The sequence below is a fragment of the Macrotis lagotis genome, chromosome X (genome assembly GCF_037893015.1).
Source record: "Macrotis lagotis isolate mMagLag1 chromosome X, bilby.v1.9.chrom.fasta, whole genome shotgun sequence".
Lineage (NCBI taxonomy): Eukaryota > Metazoa > Chordata > Mammalia > Peramelemorphia > Peramelidae > Macrotis > Macrotis lagotis.
Genome location: NC_133666.1, coordinates 601,941,305 through 601,968,512, shown reverse-complemented (window position 1 = coordinate 601,968,512; position 27,208 = coordinate 601,941,305). Strand labels below are relative to the sequence as shown.

The 27,208-nt window shown below is 36.6% G+C and overlaps 1 protein-coding gene and 1 non-coding gene across 2 annotated transcripts in view; one reads left to right on the top strand and one right to left on the bottom strand.

Annotated features, from left to right (window-relative positions):
• The window catches only part of ZFAT (zinc finger and AT-hook domain containing), a 284,095-nt gene that overhangs the window by 243,390 nt on the left and 13,497 nt on the right, over positions 1-27,208 (top strand). The window lies entirely within an intron of this gene.
• Positions 6,146-6,249, bottom strand: LOC141503693 (U6 spliceosomal RNA). Its single transcript, XR_012473024.1, has one exon. It is a non-coding gene; the product is annotated as a U6 spliceosomal RNA (small nuclear RNA).

Sequence of the window (27,208 nt, the reverse complement as noted above, 5' to 3'; positions counted from 1 at the left end):
ATGTGTGACTATAACTCAAAAAAAGACACTAGGTTCAGATATAGAAAGCTGGAAATGATTTTCTTAAAGATGATTGAACCCACAGGAGCTGATGAGATCACCAAATGACTATAGAATGAAAAGAGAAAGGAGCCTAGGACAAAGACTTGAGACTCAGGACCAACAATAGAGGGTGTGACATGAATGAAGAATCAGCAAAGAACTCTAAAAATGAGCAGTGAGACAAAGAGGAGAGAACCAGGAGACAGTTATGTCATAAGTACTCAGAAAGGAAAGAGAAGGGAATTGACAGTGTCAAACCCTGCAGAAAAGTTGAGAATCAGAAGTGAGAAAAGGCCATTAGATTTGACAATTATCAATAACATTAGAAAAAATAGTTTCATATGAATAACAAAGTTGAAAACCAAATTTCAGGGTGTTTAAAAAGAGAGGGAAAAATAGAAGTGAAAGCACCAATTATAGATTCTTTTTTCTAGGAGTTTAGCCAAGAAGAGAAGAAATATAGGACAAAAGCTAGCAGGGAAGTTTGGATCATGTGACAGTTTGTTTTTGAGGTTGGGGGAATGCCAGTGCCTAACATAGTATCTCATATGTAATGTGCATTTGATAAACTCTGTTGGCTTGATTTAAATATGTGTATACATACACAAGAGAGAAGCAGCCATAGATAGGCAGAGGTCAAATTTGGGGACAGAGGGATGTAAATGACATTTTGTTTGAAAAGTTAGGAGTGGAATGAACCAAGAGTGCATATAGAAGAGTGTATACTGGAAAGGAGATGGGCCAACTCTTCATCTGAGACCAGGAGAAGATAATACACAGAGATATCTAGGTGATGAGAGATAAACAGGAGAGAAAGGGGAGCATTTAACAATTGATCTCAATTGTTTGATATCAGATTCTCAGATCAGGGAGTTGGGGGTGGCAGGGTTGCAATGAGAGGCTTAAGGAAAGATAAGATTTGAAGCATCCATTTTGCATGGTGAGATAATCAAGTATGGAGTAATAAAATCATTGTCTTGCTATAGTGAGGGGACCCAGTTGAGATTATATAACTTCAGTTTCTTGAAGGCCCAGTCAGTAAAGTTTCCTCATGGTTTCCTTCAGCTCCTTTTAACAACTTTTGAATAGCAGTGAAGAAGGTGGTTGGTGGGCATGTGAACCAGAGTTGAAATTTGATAAGGCATGATTAATGACAAGATAAAAGAGCTAGGGAATCTAGGATGAGGATAGTGTAGGGCTCAGTTTGTTCACAGCTAGTCAAGATATAGGTTGGAGAAGGGTTTTACAAAGTGCAAGGGTGACAGTAGAAAAAAATGCAATGGAGAAGTGTAATTGTAAAGGAATGGAGGTCATGATGAATATGAAGTCTTCGGTTTAAAGGTCAGTAAGCTTTGAGAAAAATGAAACAATGAAAGCTTATGATCAGAGTTCATCAACATGGAAATGGACAGTTGTGAGTGATGAGAAGATCGAGGGTGATATTGTCTGTATAGCTGAGTTGAAGTGGAATAGGTCAGGTGAATTGAGGAAATAAAGGTATCGGGAGGGGACATCAACATGTATGTTGAAGATACTTAATCTAAGAATAAAAAATGAAGAGCAGAGAAAAATTGTGAGCCAGACCCTGAATTCATTGAGGAAGGAAGGAAAATGTTCAAGGGTTCTGTTAACACTAGAATTTGTATTGGGTGATAAATTTTGATAGCATGATCCTAAAAGGAGAAGATTTTGTATAGTGAAGATGGCAAGGAAAAACAGTAGATGCAAGAATAGTCACACATCCCCATCACATCCAATGACTTAGGACTTTGGAGAGAAAGTTAGCCACTTATAGAAAGAATGGTAAGAGAAAGGTCTATGAGAGGATGTTACATTTCAATAAGGGCTAGAAGATTGAAGAAGTGAGAAAGAAAGAGGTTTAGATGAAAGGAAATTTGTTCATTATGGAGTAGCCTTCATAAAGGGTGCAGTGGACAGAATGGACAGATCTGGAGTAGGACTTAGGCTGAGGTATATTGAGTTGAAGATGGAGTTTAATGGATTCAGGATCACTAGGATGGGATATAAAGGAATGGGAGTATGTGCCTGATTGAGTAAATATCAGTGACTAGAGAGAGAGGTCCATTGAGGGAGGAACAAAATTTAAGAGAATCTTCACCATTCCCTTCCTAACACTAACCCTGTGAGTTTCAACTACCTAGCAGCTGGAGTCCTGTGGGACTCAAGAATGCCTGCCCCACAGCAGGTGGTACTAAATGGAGGTATGATTAGATAGTTAGGAAGCCAGTCTTATCCTGAAGATACTCTCAGAAGTTGGAGATGGAAGAAGTCAAATCTAGAGTACTCTTCTTCCTAACTTCTTGATAATCACTGTCTTCCTTTAACAATGAGATCAAGTCTTAACTTCCAGAAAACCTTTTCCTGGTCCTCCCAGCTAATAGTGCCATCCACTGATATTTTCCATATACTCTACATTTATCCTATGTGGTCTAATTTACAAATGTTGTATCACCATTAAATTGGGAGTTCCTTAATAGTATGGACTAATTTTATTAATTTTCTTTGTGTCCTGATGACAGATGTCCCTTGTGTCACTGGGCCTGGCCCATCATAAAGGACCAATAAATGCTTGGTAATTCATTGATTAATGCACTTGAGATTCAGAGCAGTCAGCTGGTACAGGCAGAATTTACACCTAGGACTTTTGACTCCAGTCAAACCAATAGCTATATTTCTATTTCATTCTGAATACATTAAAAACAAAACTCCAGGGGCAACTAGGTGGTGCAGTGAATGGAGTACTGGCTGTTGAGTTAGGAGGACCTGGGTTCAAATTCAGCCTCAGACACTAATTACCAACTGTGAGACCTTGGGCAAGTCACTTAACCCCATTGCCTTGCAAAAACCTAAGGAAAAAAATCCAAAACAAAACTCCAGAAATAAATATCTACTTTTTCAAAATGAATCTATCCTCTCTTACCCTTTTCATGTTTTTTTTAATATTGTCTTTAGATGGAATTATAGGAATAAATTTTGAATTTAAATAGCATTACTATCACTCAGCTGGTGTAGAATGATAGACTTTAAGAAGTCTGGAAGAGAGAATATCAGCAGAGTTTCACAGACTGAGTCTGTTGTGATTAGCTTGGGAGATAATTTCAGTAACAGCTCTGCCACAGAGGCACAAGCTGATTGCCAGCCAAGCCTGGAATTGCTGTCTGTTATTCGCAGCCCGTTATTTTTGCAGAGAAATGTAATCTACTTCAGTAGTTTACAACTTACATTGGTTGTCTATTTTCAATTAAATAGATTTCCAGGCCTCTGTATTTTTATTTAGAGCCTTAAGCAATGCAACAGCTCAAAGCTCTGCCCTCTGCTTTGGTCCCTGAAAGTGAAATACATTTGATGATGAAGACACCATTCATTGATCAACTGATGCTTAACCCAGTGAGAACTTCTGACCTGAGACAGAACCTGAACCACTGTGATGTGCTTTAACATAGGACCTCTTATCTATTTGTTTTTTTTTTTTGATGATGCAGATGCTGAGATGTTTTATATGATTGTGACAAATAAGGGGGATGCAAGAAATAACTGCACATTTACAAAAATATTTTCAATTCAACAAGCAGTTTGATTCAGAATCCTTTAGCAAAGACACATCTTTTGTGCAAGGTACTACATGAGGCTCTGAGAATACAAAGATGAAAAAAAAATATCCCCACACACACTGGGACTTGAAGGAGGAGGGAGGAGGTGGCATATGACAGGCACATCTATTAAATACAAGATGATTTTTGAGAAAGGAAGAGAGCTTAAGAAGGACTCTATGTGAGGGTGGCAGGGAAACCATGTCCTCAAGAAAACTGAGGCTTTTCAACAGTGAAAGGGGTTGGGGGAGGGTGCATCCAGACCTGGGTAAACAGCTGGTAAAAGGCCTAAGGGCAAAAAATTGGAAGAACAAATTCAGAAGAAGGCATTGAAACCAATTTGGACAGTATATATGATGGAGAATAGAATGTGGTAAATCTAGAGAGGTGACCTGATGTCACTCTACAGAAGGTTTTAAGATCCAAGAAGGGGAGAGGAGGGTACTTTATCCTAGAGGTAATAGGGAGCTTACTGGATCTTCCTAATCAGGGAAGTAGCCTCATCAATCTGTGAAAGATTAGAGAGGGGGGAGAGATTAGAGGCAGTAGGGAGACCAATTGGTCCTGGCAGGAGGGATAAGAACCTAGTCTAGGTCAATAACCATGTGAATGGAAAACAGGACACAGATATAAAACATGTCATGGAGGTAGAAATATGACATGGCAGCTAATTGGATATGAGGGTATGAGTATGTGAGGCAGCTCGGTAGGAAAAGTCAGGAAGACCTTGCACTCAAATCCGGATTCAGACACTTACTAGATATATGACCTTAGACAAATCACTTAACCTCTGATTGCCTCAATTTCCTCATCTATACAATGGATATAATAGCACCCACCTCTTGGGGTTGTTGTGAGGATCAAATGAGAATATAAAACAGTTTGCCAACTTTAAATGGTCACATAAATGCCAGATGTTGATAGTGATGATGATGCTGATGAAGAAGGAAAAAATTTGAGAATGACTCACTCCCTGGTTATGAATATGAATGACAAAGATGCCATTAACAGAAACAAGGAAGTTGGGAAACTGTTTGGTGTGTTCAAGGTTGAATTTTAGGGAAGAGACGATAAATTCCATTGGGACTTGTTGAGCTTGAGATACTTGTGGGACCTTGAGTTTTCTCTCCAGCACTCAGTGATACTTGACTAGAGGTTAAGACAGGGATGACAGCAAGATGTCTTCATTTCTGTTTCATCCTCAGAAAATAACATGGGTATAACTACACATGGAAGTAAAGCATACATAGATGGTCATATCGAAGATATGACTGTTTCCATGTGTAACAGGTGAAATGAAAGTGATATATATCATGGTTCTTGAGATTGATGAAGAGGGACATCAAGGTGTTTGAGAGGATTTTCATGTGTATATATTAGATCCTTATATATGAAAGCAGGGTTGAATTAGAAAGAAAGACTATAGAGTTGGGTACTGAACTTCTTGAAAGATGAGAAGTAATCCCCTGAGAACCAGTGGAGGATGGTGACAAGGTGTTTGTAGGCAGGTGGAAAGATCTTCCAGAGAGAAGGGAAATGGAAAAAGACATCTGCTCCTCCCTTTGGTCAAGTGTGTCAAAGCACTCAGGAGAAGGACAACCCAGTTTTGGAGTTGGAAGGAGCGACTCTTTATTCTTGAGGAGAGGAATGCATGAGTACAAGAAGATAAAAGGAGTCTTAAGAGGGAGAGTTCTAACGGGACAGGAAATGTGATCCTGATAGAATAATAGTTCTAAAGAACATAATGGAAAATGAGGACAGAGCAGGAAGGGAAATTGGATAAGGCCCTTTTACTTCTCCTCCTTCTACTGTTTCACTTAGAGAGCTTATCATTGCTTCTGGATTCATTCACCATCACAAGTTTTATGACTCAGATTTAGCTATCCTACCACAACCCCTCTGCTGATCTCCAGTCTCCCATCTCCAGTTGCTTTTCAGACATCTCAAACTGGACATCCAATAATCTTAAACACCAACCTCTCCAAAGATAAATGTCTTCATTATCTTTCTCTTCAAACCTTTTCCCCTCCTCTATTACTTAGGGACAACATCCTCCTCCCATTCCCTTGGACTCACAACCAAGGTGTCCTGATGGTTTCCTTACTTTTTCTCCCTCTCCACAGCCCATCTGAGACCAAGGCCTGTTGAGTTAACCTTTTTCAGTATCTCTCAAATATGCCCCCTTTTCTCTTCTGAAACTGTCCCCTCTCTGGGGCAAACCCTCATCACCTCATGCCTTGATTATTGTAATAGCTTGTTGGAGAATTGCTTCCCTCAAGTATCTCCATTCCAGTCCAGTCGAACTCACTGGCGCGCATGTGCGCGCGCACACACACACACACACACACACACACACACACACACACAGGACTGGGCAGCTAGGTGGAGCAGGGCTGGAGTCTAGAATTGGGGAGTTCAAATTCTGCCCCAGCTGCTTAGCTCACTTGCTGTGTGATTCTAGACAAGTCACTTCATCTCTGTCTGCCTCAGTTTTCTCAACTCTACACTTCATGAATTTGCATGTCATCCTTGCGCAGGGGCCATGCTAATCTCTGTATCATTCCAGTTTTAGTATATGTGCTGCCAAAGTGAGCACAGTTTTCTCAAATCTAAACATAAATATAATAGCACCTACTTTACCAGGTTGTGCAGATCAATGAAAATGTTTGTAAAGTGCTTAGTCTGGTGTCTGATACAGGAGATCCTCAGTAAATGCTTATTCCCCTGTCCCCTTCTCCATTCTTCTCCCACTGAAATCTTGACCCTTTTGGACTAATCTTGCACAGAAACAGACTTTTATATCACTCCTCCCATGGGTGTAACACCCTAAATCCTTCCAAGTCACCTTTGTTTTATCTCACCTTATTTTCCCCCTCTCCCCTAACCATTTGAAGGCAGGAAAGCCTAATTTATATTTTTACCCTCCACTCTCTCATATACCTCAATCATTACCTTATTTCAACTACATTTGAAACGAGCAGTGCAAAACATTAATAACTGACAGAGCCAGACTAGATCTTGGGGCTCCAGGTTGCCAGCACTGTTTTCTAATGAAGTAGATAGGAGAGGTATTTGGATTCTGTTTTACTTGTGAAAAAACAGGGACTAGTAGAAATTAAGTGAGATATTCAACTTAAACTAGCTAGCAAAGGACTGTGCTGGTGCTTCAGCCAAGGTCTTCTAACTCCTAATTAAGCACAGCACTCATTCCATTTGACCATGCAATATATAATGACCATGCAGTGATAATCATAGCTTATGAATTGTGCATGTGTATGGGTAGCTGCATACTTTCGGTTCAAGGCTCTCTTTTCCAGGAAGTGTTTCTTCCAGTCCTTTTATTAAATGATGGTGCAAAATTAAAATGGCCATCTGCATTATCCTCAAATGTATGTGACTGGCAGACTGCTTTCCCCAATCATATCTTCTGAAGGAATTAAATGATATCTTTTTTTCTTTGTCCTTCCAACCTCAAATATCTAGTGAGTTAATGAAATTTTTCTTGTTTCCATAGTAACTCTTTATTGACTTGTAAACAAATCTTTTCTTGGCTTCAGTCCAATTCTCTTGATGATGATAGTAGCATAGTCAGAAGCCAGTGGATATGAAATTGTTCTGTCCATTTACCTTTTCCTTTTGAGCCTTATATCACCCAACACCACTTGGAGGGGGATAAATTTGAATCATACTTTCATGCAATCATGCTTTTACTTTATATAGAAATCTTTGGAGCCTTTTGCTATTTTGTTTACACCATTTTCCAGTGCTTGTCACATTAAGTGTACTTTTAACAGTATAATGAATACTATTTGATATTTTTTTAAATTAGTGGAACTGATTGTCAATACTGCTTATTCCCTTTTTAAATACTTACATTTTCTGTTATTATTCACTCTGTGATTAAAATGTCACTTTGTGCATTCTTCCATTCTATGCTTACTCAATCTGTAGGGTAATTATGATCGTGACATTCAAAAGTTTTACAGAAGCCTACTCTTAGTAAATTATATACTCTGGTTTGGTTCATCTTCATTCCACCTCTCTTATATGTTGTAAGAATATAGGTCATATTTCTAAAGCCAGTTTCTTAAAACTGTAGGACTTTTTGATTCTCAGTCAGAAACTTAATCTGTGCTTCCAATAGTTTGCCCATAATCTGTTTGCATTTATCTTTTTTGCTCCAAGTCTTGTCTCCTGTCCAAAAAAAAAAAAAAGCAAAATCTTTATTAACTCTGCTCTTCTTGCTTTTCTCCTCATCCTGGTTCACACAATAAAGTAGAAAGCCTAAAGGTTTAGAAGCCTGACTTTTACATCTGTCTCCTCTAAACCAGCTGTATGATCTTGGACAAACCGCAACCTCTGTGTACTTCAGTTTCCTCCTTTGTAAAATGAGAAAGTTGAACTGGATGATGCCTGAATTCCTTTTTCGTTTTAAATCCTGTAATCTTCTGACTAAATTAGTATTCTTCATTATAAATTATGCTGTAAAACAGTAAACATTCCTCCATTATCTATCATGGACTAAACCGCTCTTCACAATCTGAGTTTCTCTCAGAAGACTAAGTTAGTGTCAGGGGTTTCAAGGAATATTGACCAGGAATGGAGAACTAGGAGTCAGCTTGGTTTCCTTCTTCCCTCCCTCCCTCATTCCCTCCCTCCCTCCCTCCCTTTTCATAGATTGTATAGCTTAAGGAAATTTCATGGTAAACATTTCAAGAAATGGTAAAAAAAAATTTCCATGGCTACATTGGCTTAATGATCTTTACTGTCCCTTCAGTTTCTTTTCTTTTTTTCTCCTTTGTTGTTTCCTTCCTTCCTTTGATCCTCACTGTGCTGTACTTTATTTGTTGGCTCTTTTCAAAAGAACTTTGTAATATAATTCATTTGATACCTATTCTTTGTCATCTCTAATTATATCAAGTTCCTAATTGTTCATACTGCTATCCTCTTAAAACATTTTCATATTTCACTCTCCTCTTGGAAAATTTATTCCATTCTCTCTGAGCAGTGACCTTCAGCTTGTGGAGAGTGAGACAAAAAATTCATTCAGGGTCTTGGTAATATATTACCTTCTCCTGTCACTTAATTCCAACTCTCGTCCTTTTTATGGCCTCACTTGGTCCTTGCTTAGTCATTCAAATCTTTTTTTTTTTTGACAAAACTTCTTTGAGCTATTTCTATTTCTGGTATATTTTTTGATAACTTATACCCCAGACTGGAACCTGCTTGCTCAGTGCTTTACTTATGGTATCTTTTGATTCAGTGACATTAAAACTTTCAAAGTACAAATAAAGCTCAACCACATGCATCACATCATAGGGTTTTGGGGTTGTCAAGAACGTTAAAGATTATCTCATTCAACTGCTTCATTTTTAAATAAGCTAGAGCCTGAGCTATGAGATATGACTTTGAATAAGTCAGCTAGTTATTGTCAACTAGTTAGTGATGTGAAGTCATATATACTGTTTCCCATTCTTTACAGAGTATTATTTCATATCATAAAGATCAGGAAATGAGGTACATGTGTGCTATAGACTTAAACACATATGAATGTGCATATATTCATCCATGTTCACATACAAACATATACATGTATGTATAGATGTATAAAATAAAATGCTAATTCTCCTCCAAACTTCCCTGTGCCTCTGGAAAACTAAGGAAGGAGCATTGACTCCAGTGCAAATGTTCTATAACTTAGTGTCTTGTATTTGCTTCTATTTCTTTTCCACTCCCTAAGCTCTGATTTTTCTGCTTTGAGCTTTGCAGATCTGCAATACCATCTGTACTATTTACAGAATTCCATTCTGTTTGACTTTTTAATTCTCCTGAGTTTATTACCATTTGCTTGTTCAGCCAGGTCGTGATTCATTTGTCTGATCAGATCAGAAGATTTTGTTGGTTTTCTCTCTACAGTGACATTACAGGAGCTCCTCCTGGTGAGATAAGGATGGTTCATGGTATGTAATATAATTCAGGATATGTAGAGTTAATCCTGACTCAATATGTGACAAACAATGTCTCTTGCATCTGCCTTTCTCTATGTATTAGTTTTCTAAAAAATAATTATTAAGTATTATAAACGTTTACACAATTAAATGTAAGTTCCTTGAGGACAATGACCATTTACTTTTTATCTTTGTACCCCTGGCAAATGGTAAAGTATAGGCATTTAAATAAATGTGCCATTTGTTACACAAGAAGTTATACAGACTAGAAACTTCCTTTGTTAAATTGTTTAAGTAATGAGAGAGTTAAAAGAGGAAGAACAAAGAAAGGATAAGACCAATTTGGTTTGGTTCTTGTCCTTTGTTATTGAAGAAGACTAAAAATAACATCACTATTTTTGAGACAAATCACAGTGTGTCCAACTGTGGCTGATCAGACCAATATGAGCTTGGAATGCTCTACCACAGGTTGGGCACAAATAGTCCATGTGAATACCTGGGGTGGGTACTCTAAACTTAGTGCAGCCCCCTCAATGTTGAGGTCATGTCATGCCGGGTGGTCCTGTGCCAATGTCCTCCATGCTTCACAATCAATTCTAAAGTTCTTCAGGGAGACCATCAGGGTGTCTCAGTATCATTTCTTCTGACCACCTTGTGAGTGCTTGCCCTGTGTGAGTTCTCCATGGATTAATCTTTTTGGCAAGCATACATCTGGTATTCTAACAAAATGTCCATCCCATCATACTTGTACTCTCTGTGTAATGTTAGAATGCTTGGCAGTTTAGCTCAAGAATCTCCTCCTACCAGGTAATCTTCAAAATCTTCCTAAGAAAATTTAAATGGAAGTAATTTAGTTTCCTGACATGGAGCTGGTAGACTGTCCAGGTTTCACAGGCATATAACAATGAGGTCAGTACAATGGCTTTGTAGGCCTTCAGTTTGGTTGTCATTCTAATACCTCTACTCTCCTATACTTTCTTTTGGGCCTCCAAAATGCCGAGCTAGCTCTGGCAATGAAAGTATCAACCTCATTGTCAATGTGAACTTCCTTGGAGAGGACACTGCACTGCTAAGGTAAATGAACTTGTCCACAGAACTCAAAACTTCTCCTTTTGCTGTAATCAATGGTTCCACACATGGATGGTGTGGTGTTGGCTGATGGAGCACCTGTGTTTTCTTGGTGTTAATTGTTAGGCAAAAATGAGCACAGGCAGCAGAGAATGGATTCATACTTTGTTGCATCTCAGCTTCAGAGGCTGCATTGAGGGCACAATCATCTGCAAACAAAAGATATGCACCAACATCCCCTCAACTTTGGTCTTGGCTTGTAACCATGGGATGTAGGGTGTGTTCAAGGAAGACTAGTACCTTGGCTTGAGAGCTGCAGAGAGCCCTTTTCAGGACTCCTTTCCACCTTTGATGTCCATCTGAGTCACCTAACTCTCCAAGTTAGGCTCCAATAAGCTGTAGCATGCACAGCAGCCACACCCTGATAAACCATTTCAGCAGGTGGGCTAAACCAGGTTGAGGGTAACTGAGGGGTTTCAGATTCATTGGTGAGTTAGAGGTGTGTCCACTCCAAGTATGTGAAGTCTTCCACTGGTGGAATGGGCAGATGAGAACACTTTGTTCCAAAGACCACGAAGCCAACTGAAGCAGGTCCTATGGAGCTCTTGGTTAGACATTGAAGAAGCCAAAGTCATCCACTGCATCTAGAACCATCTCCAGTTGTCTTGACTCCGTCTTGCCACTGGTTCATGATGACTTTGGAAGAGAGAGTGAGGTTGATGACTTTGTATAGCTCTACCTCTGTGTCAAGGAAAATGAACTTTGAACTAGTAGCATAAAACCAAAATTTCCAATAAAGAGTTGATTTCCAAGATCGGTAAGGAGCTACAATGAGAGAATCTCAATTGAGTTTCAGTCACCAGCCTTAGACTCACAATGTTCTTAGTCACTGAATGAACCAGCATATTGGTACTGAGGCACTTTTCATTGAGAGGTTTCACAATATTAGGTATTGCAGAGAGGTCAAGAATATTGGGACTGAGTAAAAGCCATTAGATTGAGCAATTAAGCAAATACTCTTTATTGCTAGTAGTACCATTTCTTCACAAATAGTTTCTTTTCAAGTAGTTTAAATGATAGTCTTGCCCAGAAACAGAAGGCCCTTCAAACTTTAAGATTCCCAAATTCTACTTTTAAAATATTTTCTTGTTTCCATTTCCAGAATTGCTGCTGGTGAGTTAGCAAAGGAAACTCACCCAGGAGTGTTAGGAGTAATCTAATAATTTTGGCATGCAACAGGTAAAATTTTTGGCTGCTGTTATTCAAGGGTATATTTCTTTGGGTAGAAAAAGTATCTGTTGTCTGCTTACAACCAAGAGAAAAATAATGGTAGTAGGGAAACATAATGCTGTCTTTCTCTATGAAACATTTCTAACCAGAGAGTTGGATGAGTCAGTGCTTTCCTTGTTCCTCATACATTCTTCCCTTTTTAAAGAACACTAAATCTCCTTTTATGTAAGGAATGACTTCTTCCTGCCTATGAATATCTTTTGATCTTGAGACAAGTTTGTTGTATAAAAATACTTAGCTTTTTCTTCTATAGGCACATATATATTATACTGATGGGTTCATAACTCTTTAGCCATTCATGCCCATTCATAAATGCTTTTCTTTTTATAAATTCAGAATATTGAATACACTTTATTATGATTTCTAATTTATGTCATTCACCTCTTAAAACCAGAAATACCACATTACAAGTATTTTCTTATTCATATATGCTTACTCCCTCATCCATTTTAGAATGCTAATTGATAGGCCAGGTCTTACTTGGTGAAAAAAAAAATCCCCCACTGATTAGTTTAAATTATATTAAACATTAAAAATGTGTAACTTTGTCATATTGAGCACTTACAAGTTTTAAATTATATTAATCATTAAATAGTATCCTAATTGACCAAAAAAGGCACCTCACTCAGAGCATAACAATTTCATAATTTTTCCTATGCCAACTGGTATTTATTTTTTTAAAAGGCAGAGGTTTGGTGCCATCTGAGAACTACTTCATATCATCAAAAATAATAAAATTCTAGACTTAATAGGTTTCTTTGAGATTATCTAGTTCCAACTTCTTGCCTAGTGAATAAGAAATCTCCTATGTGTCCAACCATCCTCAGCTTGAATATCTTCATTCCTTAGTGGATCACTGACTATTAAAAAGTACTTCCTGTTAGAATGAAGATATGACCTGAACCTAGAATTTAATTGGTATCTGTAAAACTTCCAGATGGAGAAATCTTCTCTCCCAGTTTGGCTCAGTACTTCCTTTGCAATGTATATTTTAGAGAGTTTTCCAGAGCACTGAAAGGATAAGTGTTTTGCTTTGTTTTTCTTTGCACAGATAAATGTGTACTCTTTTGTGTCTATTGTGGATCTATAGATGTGCTTATGTGTGACTTTGTGCATCTATCTGCATGTAGGAGTAAGATTTTTCTTTTTTTTCCATTTAAGTAGATTGATGTGACTTTATAAAATATTCATGTTTGTATGTGTCCACACTTACATAATGTAACCAGATAGAAATTCTTTTGTATTTGCAGCCATGATGCATGATGTTTTCCTTTGTGCAGAAACTGGAGTGTTATAGGATTAGATCTTTAGAGCTATTGAAAAGGAAGCATTTGGGTCATAGACAGAAGCCATTTGTTGTTGGATCCTGGGCCTGACCCCGTGGCAGCTGTGTGATACTAGACAACTCACTTCATTCTTCTGTTCCTCTTGTTTCACTGCTATAAAATGAAGACTCGTGACACTGTTTGTCTCCCAAGGTGGCTGGGGGGGGGGGGGATGCTTTAAATCTTCTGGGACTGTATAAATGAGAACTGCATAGTAGCATTTAAGGAACTCGGTGTTTGGTCTGCGTATGGGGGCAGGGTGCATATGCATGTTCACAGACCACTCATGGTCTCACGGATTTACTTTGTTTTTTTTTTTTAATATTCTTGTAGTGTTCCTAAATTTAGCATAGAGACCATCATAGGTTAACAGCAAGTGTGTGAATGTGTGTGTATGTGTGTGCATGTGTGCATGAATATGTGTGTATGTACACACAAAAATAATGTATGCACATACCTACATAGTTGCATTTTATACACACATACACACACATTATATATGTATGTATGTATGTATGTATATTCTGTAAGAGGATGGAAGGAGGGGGGAAGAGGGAGAGAAACTAGCAATGAGCTACCACAGTGAAATATCAGTTTTCTTGTTTGAATTCTCAGTGATCATGGTGCTAGTGATGTCTATGAAATATTTAACTCATTTCCCTCACTCTACCTTATGTTATAGAAAAGTCCAGTTACCCAAGAAGTGTAGCTCAACTTGCCTCTCTGAGAATTTAGTTCTTCTTCATCAACAATGAGTCCCTAACCCCTTATATACAGTGCTGTATGATGAAGGAAATAGAGAGTATTATGTTTAAAGAAAATCCAATATTTTAAAAAATACGGGCATTAATTAGGAAGGTATTTTGGACATCAAAATAATGAGAATAACAGCAACACCACCTGGTTCTTATACAGCATTTTAAGTTTTGCAAAATGTTTCTCATATATTATCTCATTTGAGCCTCACTGTCACCTTGTATGAGTTATTCTAATTATGTTTTGATCAATAAGTCAAGTTAGCAAGCATTTTTTTAAGCACCTGCCATATAGCAGCCTCTTGGCTAAGCCCTGGGAGAAAAAGAAAAAGACAAAAACCAATCCCAGCCCTCAATGATGTAGGTCACCATCTATCCATGCCTTCTTACCCTATACAATTCTGGGCCATGGGCTTTAATCATTTTTCTCCAAAGGATCCATTTTACATCCTAGAGGACTTTATCTAAGTCTTTTTCCATTTGGGAGTGGTCACAATATAACATTCTTCATTCTCACCATATGAAGAGCCTACCTCCTTCACCATTTCTTCAGTGTTAGAGAGCTGTCCTTAGAGTCAGGAATTCCTGAGTTCAAGTCTTGGCTAAGGCATATCATGACTGTGTTTTTCTGGGAATGTTACTTGACTTTTCAGTGCCTCAGGCCACTCTCCAGGATTTCTTCTAATTGGTCCCCCTATTGCACTACTCTTCCCTTCCACTCTATTCACTATTCAGAAGCCACAGTAGTTTTCTTAAAGCACAGGTCTGACCATATCATTCTACTGGTTGTTCCAGCTCAATGACATCCTGTTATCTTTAGGATCAAATATAAACTCCTCGGATCAGTCTTTCTAATCTTTTAACACATTTCTCTTCTCCACCAACTTTGCATTACAGTGATACTGTCCTCACTGCTGTTTCTCAAGTATCTTTGAACTTCCTCTCACCCAGTGACCCATTCCTGAAATAATCTTCCCATCCACCCCAAGTCTTAGACTCCATGGCTTCCTTGAAGACTTAGTTCATGCTTTACCCTGTTCAGGAGACCTTTCCTGGGTACCCTCCAGCTGCTAGTGCTGTCCCCCTCCAAAGTAAATATCTGCCTGTTCTACTTTTATCAGATATGTTTTGATGTATATATGGTATTTTCTCCTGTTAGAATTCATGTTCCTTATAGCCAAGAACTATTTACTTTTCATTTGTATTTTCATTTTCTACACAGTAGCTGCATATATAACTATATATATAAAGCATTTAATAAATATTTGTTGATTGATTTGGTACTTAGTTTGATCTACATTGGGAGGATTTTCATCTTCAAGAAACACAAGCAACCATGAAATCATAGGTTTGAACAATAAAAAATTAGGTTTTACCCATCATTAAAAATACATTACATTATACTCACAATCACCATGTACCTTTTAGGTCACCAGCAATTTTGATTCTTCATTTATTGTGATATCCTAAGATTTACAAGTATATCATTTCCTCCTGAGAACTTTTGTACATAAAAAGGTTGATCTTTATTTAAAGGAACAGTTTGGGATCACTAAAAGTACTGAAAGTTTTCCCAAATTCAATATAGCCTAATTTTTCTTCCTCTTCAGTTTTAATCCTACAGATCCCCTCTCTGATGTATGCACTAATTTCCTAATTTCCTAACTCATTGAATTAAACTTCTAATCATTAGTTGGTCATAGACATTTTTAATCCATTTAATTTTTCTGCCATAGATTGTTAGGCCCATGTCTTCTGAGGAATCATGGCTCTTATCAAGGAACCTAGTAATTTCCTGGGTCTTGATGCAATCATCACAGTTCTTTCCACAACCTGGAACATCTTGAGGGCATTATTTTCCAAAAAAGTAATAAGTTGTTTGAGTTGTTTGAACTTTGTACAGGATATACATAATGAGCATACATAATCCTGTTTTATGATTTACATGATTTTAGTAATTAATAATTTTCAAAAGAAAAATGAGACATGATTTTTCAAAATGTGACTTAGACATTTTTTAAAAATTTACTTTGTTAAGTTAGTATACAGTGGAAACATCTATTGCCTAATGTGTCTAAGTGATAGTTTACAATGTGTCCTGTGAGTCACAAAAGGTACCTACATCTTTGCTATGGCACTTTTTCCCATAGAAATGTTCCAACAGGGCACTGAATCTTTATGAAGAAAAACAAAGATTTGGAGAATAGTAGCACAAATGACTGTGAAGATAGAATCTATTTGAAGTTTGAGTTTTAGACCACTGGACTAAACCATCCTATGAAAACTCACTTGTCATCTATAACTATTCTAAAACATAAGGAAAATAACAGTTTTTCATTTGTATGGAGATTATAGTTTTTATAGTATTTTTCTCATGCAACCTTGTGGGGTAGATTCTACATGTATTAGAAATCACAGAATTATTGTCTACCGTTACCAGCCAGATCATTTGCTATAAAGGGGTTGAAATAGGCTAGAATACTTGATAGAGAAAAATATTTGGACTACTTATTATGGGAGTATAAGTGGTCAATAAGATATGAACAAAAGGAATACTGAATAGCATGGGTTCTCAGCCAGGGATAAAGATCAAGCAAAATCACTGAAATATTCTTTCTCTAGTTATACTTGGTAGAATAAGAAGAAAGCAGTATAATAGTAATTTATCCAGGGTTGGGGACAAATAGTGTAGTATAACAAAAGTCAAAGTGTTTTGAGATTCTAGGATGTTCCCAGAGTTGACCATGACAGGAGTTCAAGCAGAATAGGGATTAAATAAAGGCAAATCAGGTGTGTAATTTAGTAATACAAAGATTGTCAACATTTAATGTAAAGGTCTAATTTATTTTTAATAGGTTCCAAAGACTATGTACAACAAATCACTCTGAACCCAAAGAGCACTTTTTTATTACCTCCTCTAGGTCCTATATGTTTTGTCTACTATTGTAGCTTTTTATCATCATAATAGATTATAATTTGCCAGAGGTCAGTTTCTTTTTATCATCTACTGCAGGGCGTAAAGTAGCCAATATTAATTTTGACTGAACAATATGTTATTATTATCACTTTTAGATAGCAAAACTGTGTTAGTGGGGCACCTCAACCTCTCTGAGAACTAAATTAATCTAAACACACACAATTAAACAAGAAAAAAGTTTAGAAGGTGAATATAATTTTAGAAAAGTTAGACATGATAGACTCATGAAAAAAATGAGTATAAAATGGAATATACCGGTTTCTCAAGAGTACAAAATGGCTTCTGCATAAAAATTGACCATATAGTAGAGCATAAAATCCTCACAGTGCAGAAAGGCAGAAAGAATTAACTTCGTCCTTTTCAGATCATGATGCAAGAAAAATTATATGTAATAAATGGATATGCAAAGGTAGAGCAAAAAAATTCAGTGGAAACTCAGTAACCTCAGAATCAGTAATTGAATCCAAGAGAGTAACAAAAATGAGACAACATACCAACATATCAAAAAAAATTTTTTTTAGGATTTTTGCAAGGCAAATGGGGTTAAGTGGCTTGCCCAAGGCCACACAGATGGGTAATTATTAAGTGTCTGAGGCCAGATTTGAACTCAGGTACTCCTGACTCCAGGGCTGGTGCTCTGTCCACTGCGCCACCTAGCCACCCCCAACATATCAAAATTTATCTAAAGCAGTCATTACAGAAAATTTTACATCTCTAAATGCTTACTTGAATAAAATAAGAAACTAAATATCAAATTAAAAATTATGAAAATCAAAATGAGATTAATAAAAGTAAGAAAACTGTTAAATAAATAAAACTAAGGTTTAGTTTTATGCAAAATGTCAAGATAATAGATAAACCTTTGGTTAATTTGACTTTTAAAAAAAAGATAAAAGAAAACCAGATTACCAACATCAAAAATGAAAAGGGTGAATTCACCACCATTGAGGAGGAGATTAAAGTAATAATTTGGACCTATTTTGTCCAACTGTGTGCCAATCTGACAATTTAAGTGAAATGGAAGAATACATATAAAAAAATTAAATTGCCCTGATTAAAAAAGAAGAAATAAAATACTTAACCCCATTTCAGAAAAAAAAAAAAACAATTGAACGAGTCATCAATGGACTCTGTAAGAAAAAAATCTCCAGGGCCAGATGGAACAATTACTTCCAATTCTATATAAACTATTTGAAAAAACAGACAAAGAAAGAGTTCTGCCAAATTCTTTTTATGATACCAATGTGGTGGTAATACCTAAACCAGGAAGATCCAGAGAAATAAAATTATAGACCCATATCCCTAATAAAAATTGATGCAACAGTTTTAAATATTAGCTAAGAGATTATATCACTAGGATAATGTACTATGATGTAGGATTTATACCAAGAATGTAATAGTAGTTCAGTACTAGAAAAAACAACATAATTCACCATATCAATAACAAATTGGAGAATCTAACAGAAATCATATGATTATCTCAATAAATGCTGAAAAAGCTTTTGAAAAAATAAACACTATTAAAAGAACATAGCATAGGAATGAATGGATTTTCCTTAAAATGTTATCTAAATTCACCAGCAAGCATTATATGTAATGGGGATAAGCTAGAAAAATTCCCAATAAGGTTGAAACAAAAGTACTCATTAATGTTAGCCTTAGCAATAAGAAAAGAAAAAGAAATTGAAGGAATAGGCACTGGAGAAAGAAATCTCTCACTCTTTTTAAATGATATGATAGTATTTAGAGACACAAAACCCAATTGATCTGAAAGACAAACTGCTCTTGTTGCAAGAGAAGTCAACAGATAATATATATCCAAATACAGCCCTGAGTGAAATAAGACTAGCAAATGAAGGCCAGTTTACTGAAATCAGAGCCAGATAAATGTTTTTCTGGAGTGGCTGCAATGAAAAGAGTGCCATGAACCCAGTTTTAGTTTTGCAATCAAAACTTTTCTAGTCAATGAGTTTGTTTGCCTACCAAAAGTAATGAGATTTAAACTGATGACAATGAGATTGCCATTCGCAGAGAAACATCACATCATCTTCATCAGTACCTATGCTTCCATCATGACTGAAACCTGATGAAGCAAAAGAAAAAAAATTTATGGAAACCTGAAGACCTTTATCATCAATGTACCCAAAAGAGGACAAGCTTATAATCCTGGGTGATTATTGCTAGAGTGGGCTTAGACTACCAGACATAACAGGGAATCTTTGGGAAGAATGGATTGGAAACAAAAATAGCAATGATCATCTTCTACGGAAGACTTGTGCGTTTCATAACCTCATCACAAATCCTGTCGTCCCTTTATCTAAATGCAATAAAACTTCCTGGCTGCCCCCTTTCAGCAAACACTGGCTCAATCTCTCCAACCTAAATATTCACAGTCAATTGAAGCAGCAGACCCAAAGCAAAATGACTATCAGAAGAATTAATGTCAAAATATTAGAATGCTTCTCTAAGTAGGAACAGTTTGTTGTTAACTTGAATGGAAAATTGATCCAACACACAGCAACAGTGGAGCAGAAAAGGAGTGTTTGGGTTTCAGAGTGTACAGCACTCTATTTGCACATTGAGTACGTGAAGACTGGCTTGATGAAAATGATGAGGAAAAGCTGCTAAATGAAAAATAAAAACTCCATAGGGTTTACCAGTAGCATAGTTCATCCATTTTTAAGAAGGTAGCATTTAATTCCATCAAAAGTAAAATACAAGTGAAGCTTAGAGAGATGCCGGATTCTTGAATCAGTAAGAAGGCAGATGAAATTCGGTTTTATACAGAGAGTAACAATTCAAAGTGCTTTTATGATGCCCTGAAGCTGTTTATAGACCAAAGACATGGTATATCTCAAATACTCGGTGCTGATGGAGCCACATTAATTATTGATAGGGACAAGCTCCTGGAGATGGTGTTCTTAACAAACTGACATCAATCAGTGTCGAAGCCATTGATTATTTGCCTCAAGTTGAAATCAATTCATCCCTAGCTCAAGCTCCACCTGAAGAAGATGTTTTGAGTGCCATAAAACTTCTTTCAAGGCATCTGGTTCTGATTCTATTCTAGATGTGATTTACAAGGTGGGAGCCCACTGCTCATACAAAAGAATGAAATGGTTGTATCCCAAGAGTTCAAGGTTACCACCATTGTTCATCTCTAATGGTAAAAAAGAATACATTGTCCTGTGACAATCACGGTGGGGGGGGGGGTCTCTCTCTTAGTCATTGCTGGTAAGATTCTTGCCAGCATCCTTCTCAATAGGCTGATCCTTCACCCAAAAGATGCTCACTTTCCTGAGAATCATTGTGCTTCAGAAAGGGTAGAGGAACAGTCGATAATGGTATTTCCTGCCCAACAGCTTCAGAAAAAATGCCAAGCAGAGCAGAGTTCTGTATACAATGTTTGTAGATCTGACTAAGGCTTTTAGTACTGTCAGTCATGAGGGTTTATGGAAAATTAGGTCAAAATTTGGTTGCCTGAAGAAGTTCATCAGTATCATACATCTGTTTCATGATGGCATGCTTGCCTGGGTTCCCAGTAGTGGACAATGCTCTTGTGATTTGCCAATCACAATGGAATGAAACAAGAATGTGTCCTTGCTCTCATGTTTTTTAGCATGATATTTTTAGGCATGTTATCAAACATCTTTTCTGCAAAAGAACCAGGGCACCTAAATCAACTACTGTACCAATGGTAAATTTTTTTTTTTAGTTTTTTCCTCTCTTTATTTAGATAAAATTTTCCATCATGAGTTTTTTTTTTAGTTTTTTTAATGGGGTTAAGTGACTTTCCCAAGGTCACACAAGTAAGTAATTATTAGGTGTCTGAGGTCGTATTTGAACTCAGGTCCTCCTGACTCCAAGCGTAATGCTATATCTGCTGCACCAACTAACTACCCCCATTCTTTTCACTTGATATTTTATTTTATTTTTCCAATTATATGTTATGAAAATTCTTCAACATTTATCCACATGCATATTTTTAAGTTATCTTGTGTCCTGCTCCCTTTCCTCAGCATCAGATGGTTTCTTACAAAGCAATAGTATTCCATAACATTCATAACATAACTTGCTCCAATCTCTTTGCTAAAATTTTATTTAAGATTTTTGCATCAATGGTCATTAGTGATATAAGTCTATCATTTTCTTTGTTTTGGTTCTTCCTGGTTTAGGTATCAACATCATATTGGTGTCATAAAAGGAATTTGACAGAACTCCTTCTCCTATTTAAAAAAAAATAATTTATGTAGAATTGTTCCTTAAATGTTTGGTAGAATTGACTTGTAAATACATCTGGACCTGAATACTTTCTTAGTGATAAAGAAGGAAACTACATCTTCCTAAAAGGTACCACTGGTAATGAAACTATATCATTATTAAATATGTATGAACCTAGTGGTATAGAATCCAAATTCCTAGAGGAAAAGCTGAGTGAATTATAAGGAGATAAAGAAATTAAATGATAAATACTGGAGAAGATGTGGGAAAACTAGGATACCAATGCACTGTTGGTGGAGCTGTGAACTGATAAAACCATTCTGGAAAGTAATTTGGAACTGTAGTCAAAGAGCTATAAAACTGTGTATAGTTTTTGATCCAGCAATACCACTTCTAGGTCTTTATCATTCCAATGAAATCATAAAAAAAGGGGAAAAGGCCCACATTTATAAAAATATTTATAGCAGCTCTTTTTTTGTAGTGGCAAGGAATTTGAAATTATGGGGATGCCCATTAAGTTGGGGGAATGGCTAACCAAACTGTGATAATGTATTGAAATGCTTTTTATTTGCATGCGATCATGAGCAAGTTGATTTCAGAAAAACCTAGAAAGACTCATGTGAATTGATGCTGAGTGAAGTGAGCAGAATCTGGAGAATGTTGTCCACATTAGCAGCAGCATTGTGTGATGATCAAGTGTGATGGACTTTGATCTTCTCAACTGTTCCATGACTAAAGACTAGGGGACTTGTGATGGAAAATGCCATCCACATAGAGAAAGAACTAGCGAGTCTGAATGCAGATAAAACATACTATTTTTACTCTTAAAAATTAGTATTTTTCTCTCTCATGATTTTTCCCTTTTTTCTAATTCTTCTTTTGCAACATGACTAAATGAAACTATGTTTTAAACATGATTGTGTGTGTATGACCTATATCACATTACTTGCAGTCATGGGAATATGGCAGGGAAGGAATTAGGGTTGAAAAATCTGAAACTCAAAATCTTATAAAAATGATTTTTGAAATCATCTTACATGTAATGGGAAAAAATTAAAATTCAAAAGAAATCACAGAATTAGAGAGTTAGTCAAGACCTCAGCAATAATCTAGTTTAACCTGTAGACAAAAGGAATCCCCACTGTAATGTGCCCAACAAGTGATTGACCAATTCCTGTTTGAAAAATTCCTTTAACGTGTAACTTAACCACCTCTCTAGAACTACTTTTTCTAATTTGAAGCAACTTTAATTATTAGGAAGTCTTTTTTTGCTTATTTTACCCCTGATATTAAACCTAAATTTACTTCTACACCTTTGACCTGTTGTTGCCAGTTCTGTCCTCTGGTGACAAGAATAACTCTGAACTTTTCTCTCTCCAAAAACCTTCCAAATACTTGAAAAGTTATATTCCCCTGAGTTTTCTCTTCTCTGTTCCATTAACTAATACTCATGGGACTTGTACTCAAGACCCTTCACCATTCTGGTTGCCATCCTCTAGACACTTCTAAGACACTTCTTAAACCAACTTTGTGCCCATAATAGATAAGAAGACAGATTCGCAGAGGCCGCCCCTTATCACATAATATTAAGTAGTACTCAAGATTCAGGACCAAACAGTTTAAAGTGGAGATATACTTCATGTTTCTGCTTAATTATGGAAGACTTCATGAGGGAGAACAGATTCAAGGTGTCCTTTGAAAAAAAATGGACAGGAAAGCATATAACCAAGAACAAAATAATCTCAAATATGGAAAACATCTTGGAATTGAAAGAAACAGAAAAAGAATTCAATTGGCTTATTTGTGGGATGAGTTGTAGGGGGTAGGTCTGGGTGATGACATTTTAGGTATGAGTACAAAATTTGCAAAAATATGGAGTCAAGAAAGATTAGGAAACTAATTTTTAGGTAGAAGTTAAATTTGTGATGGTGATTTTAATTTGATTATATCCGAGTCTAAATTACCTTGAATGACAAGCAAAGGAGTTTGGACTTTCTTCTATAGGCATGAAGGAAACCATTGGAGACCTCCTCTAATTACTAAGTCATACAGGAACTGTAAACTGCTCCATTTCCATCCTGGGACAGCTCACCTGTCCTTCGACCACTAAGAAATCAGACTGACCATACTGATGCCAGACTAAGTATGGACAGCTACTGAAGCTCAGAAATCCCACATTCTAGAGATACACCAGAGGTCTTCATATGAAGGTAGCAGGTTCACCTTATGTGTGTGTGGGCATGTCATAGAGGAGATTCTTATTTAGCTATAGATTGAACTCTAATATTGCTTCAAACCTTGAGAGTCTTTGATTCTCATTTTATAGAGGAAGAAACTAGATAGAGACTTAACAAAGGTCATATAGTCAATTACAAAGTCAGGATTTAGACTTTGTGGTATCTAAATACAAATCCACTTCCTTTTCCAATGCACTGTGACAATAATGATGAAAATGAGGATGATGTTCTGCCCTGGTTGCTATCTAAGTTTTTTCTTTCTTAAATATTAAAAATATTAAATATTTTTAATATAATAAAATATATAGTATATTTTATTTAATATATATATATAAAATAAAATAACTATAATAAAATCAAAATATTAACACTGACTTGATATATATTACTCATCTCTATGAAGGCACACTAGACGGTCATGTTTGCAGAGCCAGAGAACAAGAGAAAAAGACCCATAAAAGAACAAACTGTAGCATCTCCTTTCATTCCTTTACTAGCCGCCCTGCCGTGTCCTCAATTTCAGGGATGTAAATTAAATTTGGGCAGGCACTGTGCCTCAAGACACATTTTAATAAATAGGAAACAAGTTAAAAGTCATTTAAACATAAACTTGAAATGTGTATGCTCAGAGAAAAGCAATGTGGTCGGATCTCCCCCTCCCTTCCCCTCCTCTCAACTCAACATAAGGGATTGTCACTCTATCAAAGAGATGCTGCAAACTAGATTCTGGGAAAGGAGAAGCGTTAATCATCTTCCCAGTGCCTGACAAAGGTAATAAACATAGGAAGGAAGGGGGGAGCAGGGGGCAAATCGAGGTTTCTTTAGCAATCTTTTTTCATTTCAGTGTTGTAGCATTGGATCAGCATTAGACTAATGTCATTCCGATAAATGTCATCCAACTTTCATTTTATTCTCAGCCAAGGTTTATTATCTTTCTTTCATATATATATATATATATATATATATATATATATATATATATATATATATATATATATACACACACATATATATGCTGAAGGCTCAGTTCGATGAGTGTGCAGAGGTTGACGTCACTTGACTAATAGAAGGAAACCCAGATACCTGATCCTCAGCAGCAACAGTCTGGACCTGCATTTAGCTAATTCAGCTTGTAAAGGATGTGGTATCCTTCACCGGCCTCCACCCCACTGATAGGAGCCTTTGTGAAGCCCATGGACTGAGAAGCTATTTGAAAAATGTTTTGAAAGCCTTAGGTGAAAGGTGCTGTATAAGTGCCTGCTGTTTATTACATCTCCTTCAAGAGCGTTTAAAATAGCTCATGCTGGAAGAGCAATCTTCCTTCTCATCATAGCTAACTCTGGGGGATTTAACTGCGAGATAAAACACTTTCTACCTCAATTAGTATTTGTTTGCTGTGCTATAGTGTCCTTGGATGTGTCTCCTTGGCATTTGACAGCCCAAGGAGGGACTGTAGCTGATAGATTTTATAAAACTGAGAGAAATGTACATGAGCGAATTGGATTTCAGAGGACATTTGAAGGGCTATTAAAATCCTGCCCATCCTTGAAGGCTCAGCTCAAATGCCACCTTCGCTATTAAGCCTTCCCTGATCCTTCATCCAGAAATGAGCCAGCCTTCCTTAGATTTCAGATAGCACTTTCCCTCTCATGGCCTCTTTTACATAGTTCAGTTTGACCAATAAGCATTAATAGCCTGCTGAATTCAGGGCATTGGATGTAGTAGAGAAGCGAAGGGACTGGACTAGTGATTTCCATTACAAAACTCACCCTCCCAATAAAAAGTAACAATCTCCAATATATGGAATTAAAAATTTGCTGAAAGCTCCAAGAGGTGAAGGAACTTACTCAAAGTCACACCCTCAGAGATGGGAATTGAACTAGTTTTTTTCCCCAAGGTCAGATTTCCCAAGTTGGATGATTATGGTCTCAAATTCATAGTCATTTTTCCTGGCCTTCTCCTTTGTACTTCTCTAACTCAAAATACAGATGTGTGTCTCCTTGTTATTCCCTCAGAAAGTCAAACACAGGCTTTAAGTATATTTCCCCCAAACCCAATAACATTGAGAAACAGCATGGTTTTTGACAACCTGAAGAACCCAGAGACAAGAGGTTGTTGTAGCTTTCTAGAGAGAAGATAGCTGGGGTTTGAACTAGAATAACAGGATCTTTGGGTTAAAAGTTCCTTCAGAAATCATGGATATTTGTTAATAGATTGTTGAACCTGTGGTCAAGAAAACTAGAATTCAAATCTGACTTCAGACACTTCGAAGTCTTGACCCTGGATATATCACTTAACCTCTGTTTGCATCAGTTTTCTCAACTGTAAAATGAGAATAGAAATAATAGCTTCTACTTCCTGTTTTGACGATCAAATAAGATCTTTGTAAAGTCCATATCATAGTATCTGACACATAATAGATACTGTAAAAATGCTAATTATTATCTTCATCATCCAGTCTAACCCTGATAAAATAAATGAAGACTTTCAGTGACATTTAATTTTATTTCAACAAAATTTATATTAAGTGCCTACTGTCTGTTTTAAAAGCTTTTTGGGGGGAGGGGATTACTAAGAGTTAAAAAAAATGACACATTTCCTGATCCAAAGGCACTTATAATCTATTGATTTCCCTTTGGTGGATCTCTAGCCTCCATCTAAAGATTCTTCAAGGACAGAGGTATCTTTACAGGTTCTTACCCTGGGAGATAGTTCTCATAATCATTAGGAAATTAGGAAATCTTCATTATATTCTTAATTTTGCCTTCCTGCAGCATCTAACTATCTGTAGAAGATGAGTAGATCTCCTTATGCATGGTGGTCTTTCAGATGTTTGAAGTCAATGACCTTGACTCGACTCCTCTTAGTCTTCTATTCCCCAAGACAAAATTCCCATATAACTGTATGGCAGCTTAAGGGGATAGCTGTCAGAAAAAGGGGGAAAGGGAATATCCTGGAAGTGGAGAAGTTGCTATTTCATCTTAGTAAAAAAAGGGAAGGCTTCTCATTTGAGTAACTATAGATTTGGTTGTTTTAAGTTGGATAGTCATATCTTTGTGATTTAAGGTTGAATTAGCAATGAGACAGTTGATGATATAAGCAGAATGCTTAGAGGAACTGGTCTAAGGGACTAAGTGAAGAATGAAGATAGTATTACCTCAGGATGGCCCTGCACCATGTCTGATAAATATTCACTTTTTATTTTAACCAGATATCTGCTATTTGGAGAGACAGAGGTAATCTGGAATTCCCAATGCATGATTAGGTGGTAATTTTTGAGACTCCATTGACTATGATTTTCTGCTGTTATCCTTTCTGTGAGAAATATTAGGTACAATTTTTTTGAGGAAAGAAACCTGTCTTTTGGAGGCTATTTATTCATAAAGACTAAATAATTCCTACTGTAAAGTATAATATGAAGTGCATGACTAGCCAAGTGAGGAAGAAAAATATAATGAACTAAACAGATAGTTGTAGACAGTTTCCAGACTTTCTGATCTATAAATTTGTCTTTAATTTTTAGTCACCCTTCCTTTATAAGTACAGATGTGTTTTGCTATATATAATGAACTATGCATCTGAAGAAAAGATGTCATGAAAAGCATTGTAATAAATCAGATAATGCTTGACATTGTGAAATTGAAATATATAATCAGTTTACTCTAGTAATTTCTATCCATTTGTGTTTATTTATGTAAAGAAAGCATAAGAATAAAATGTAGCTTTGAAGGCAG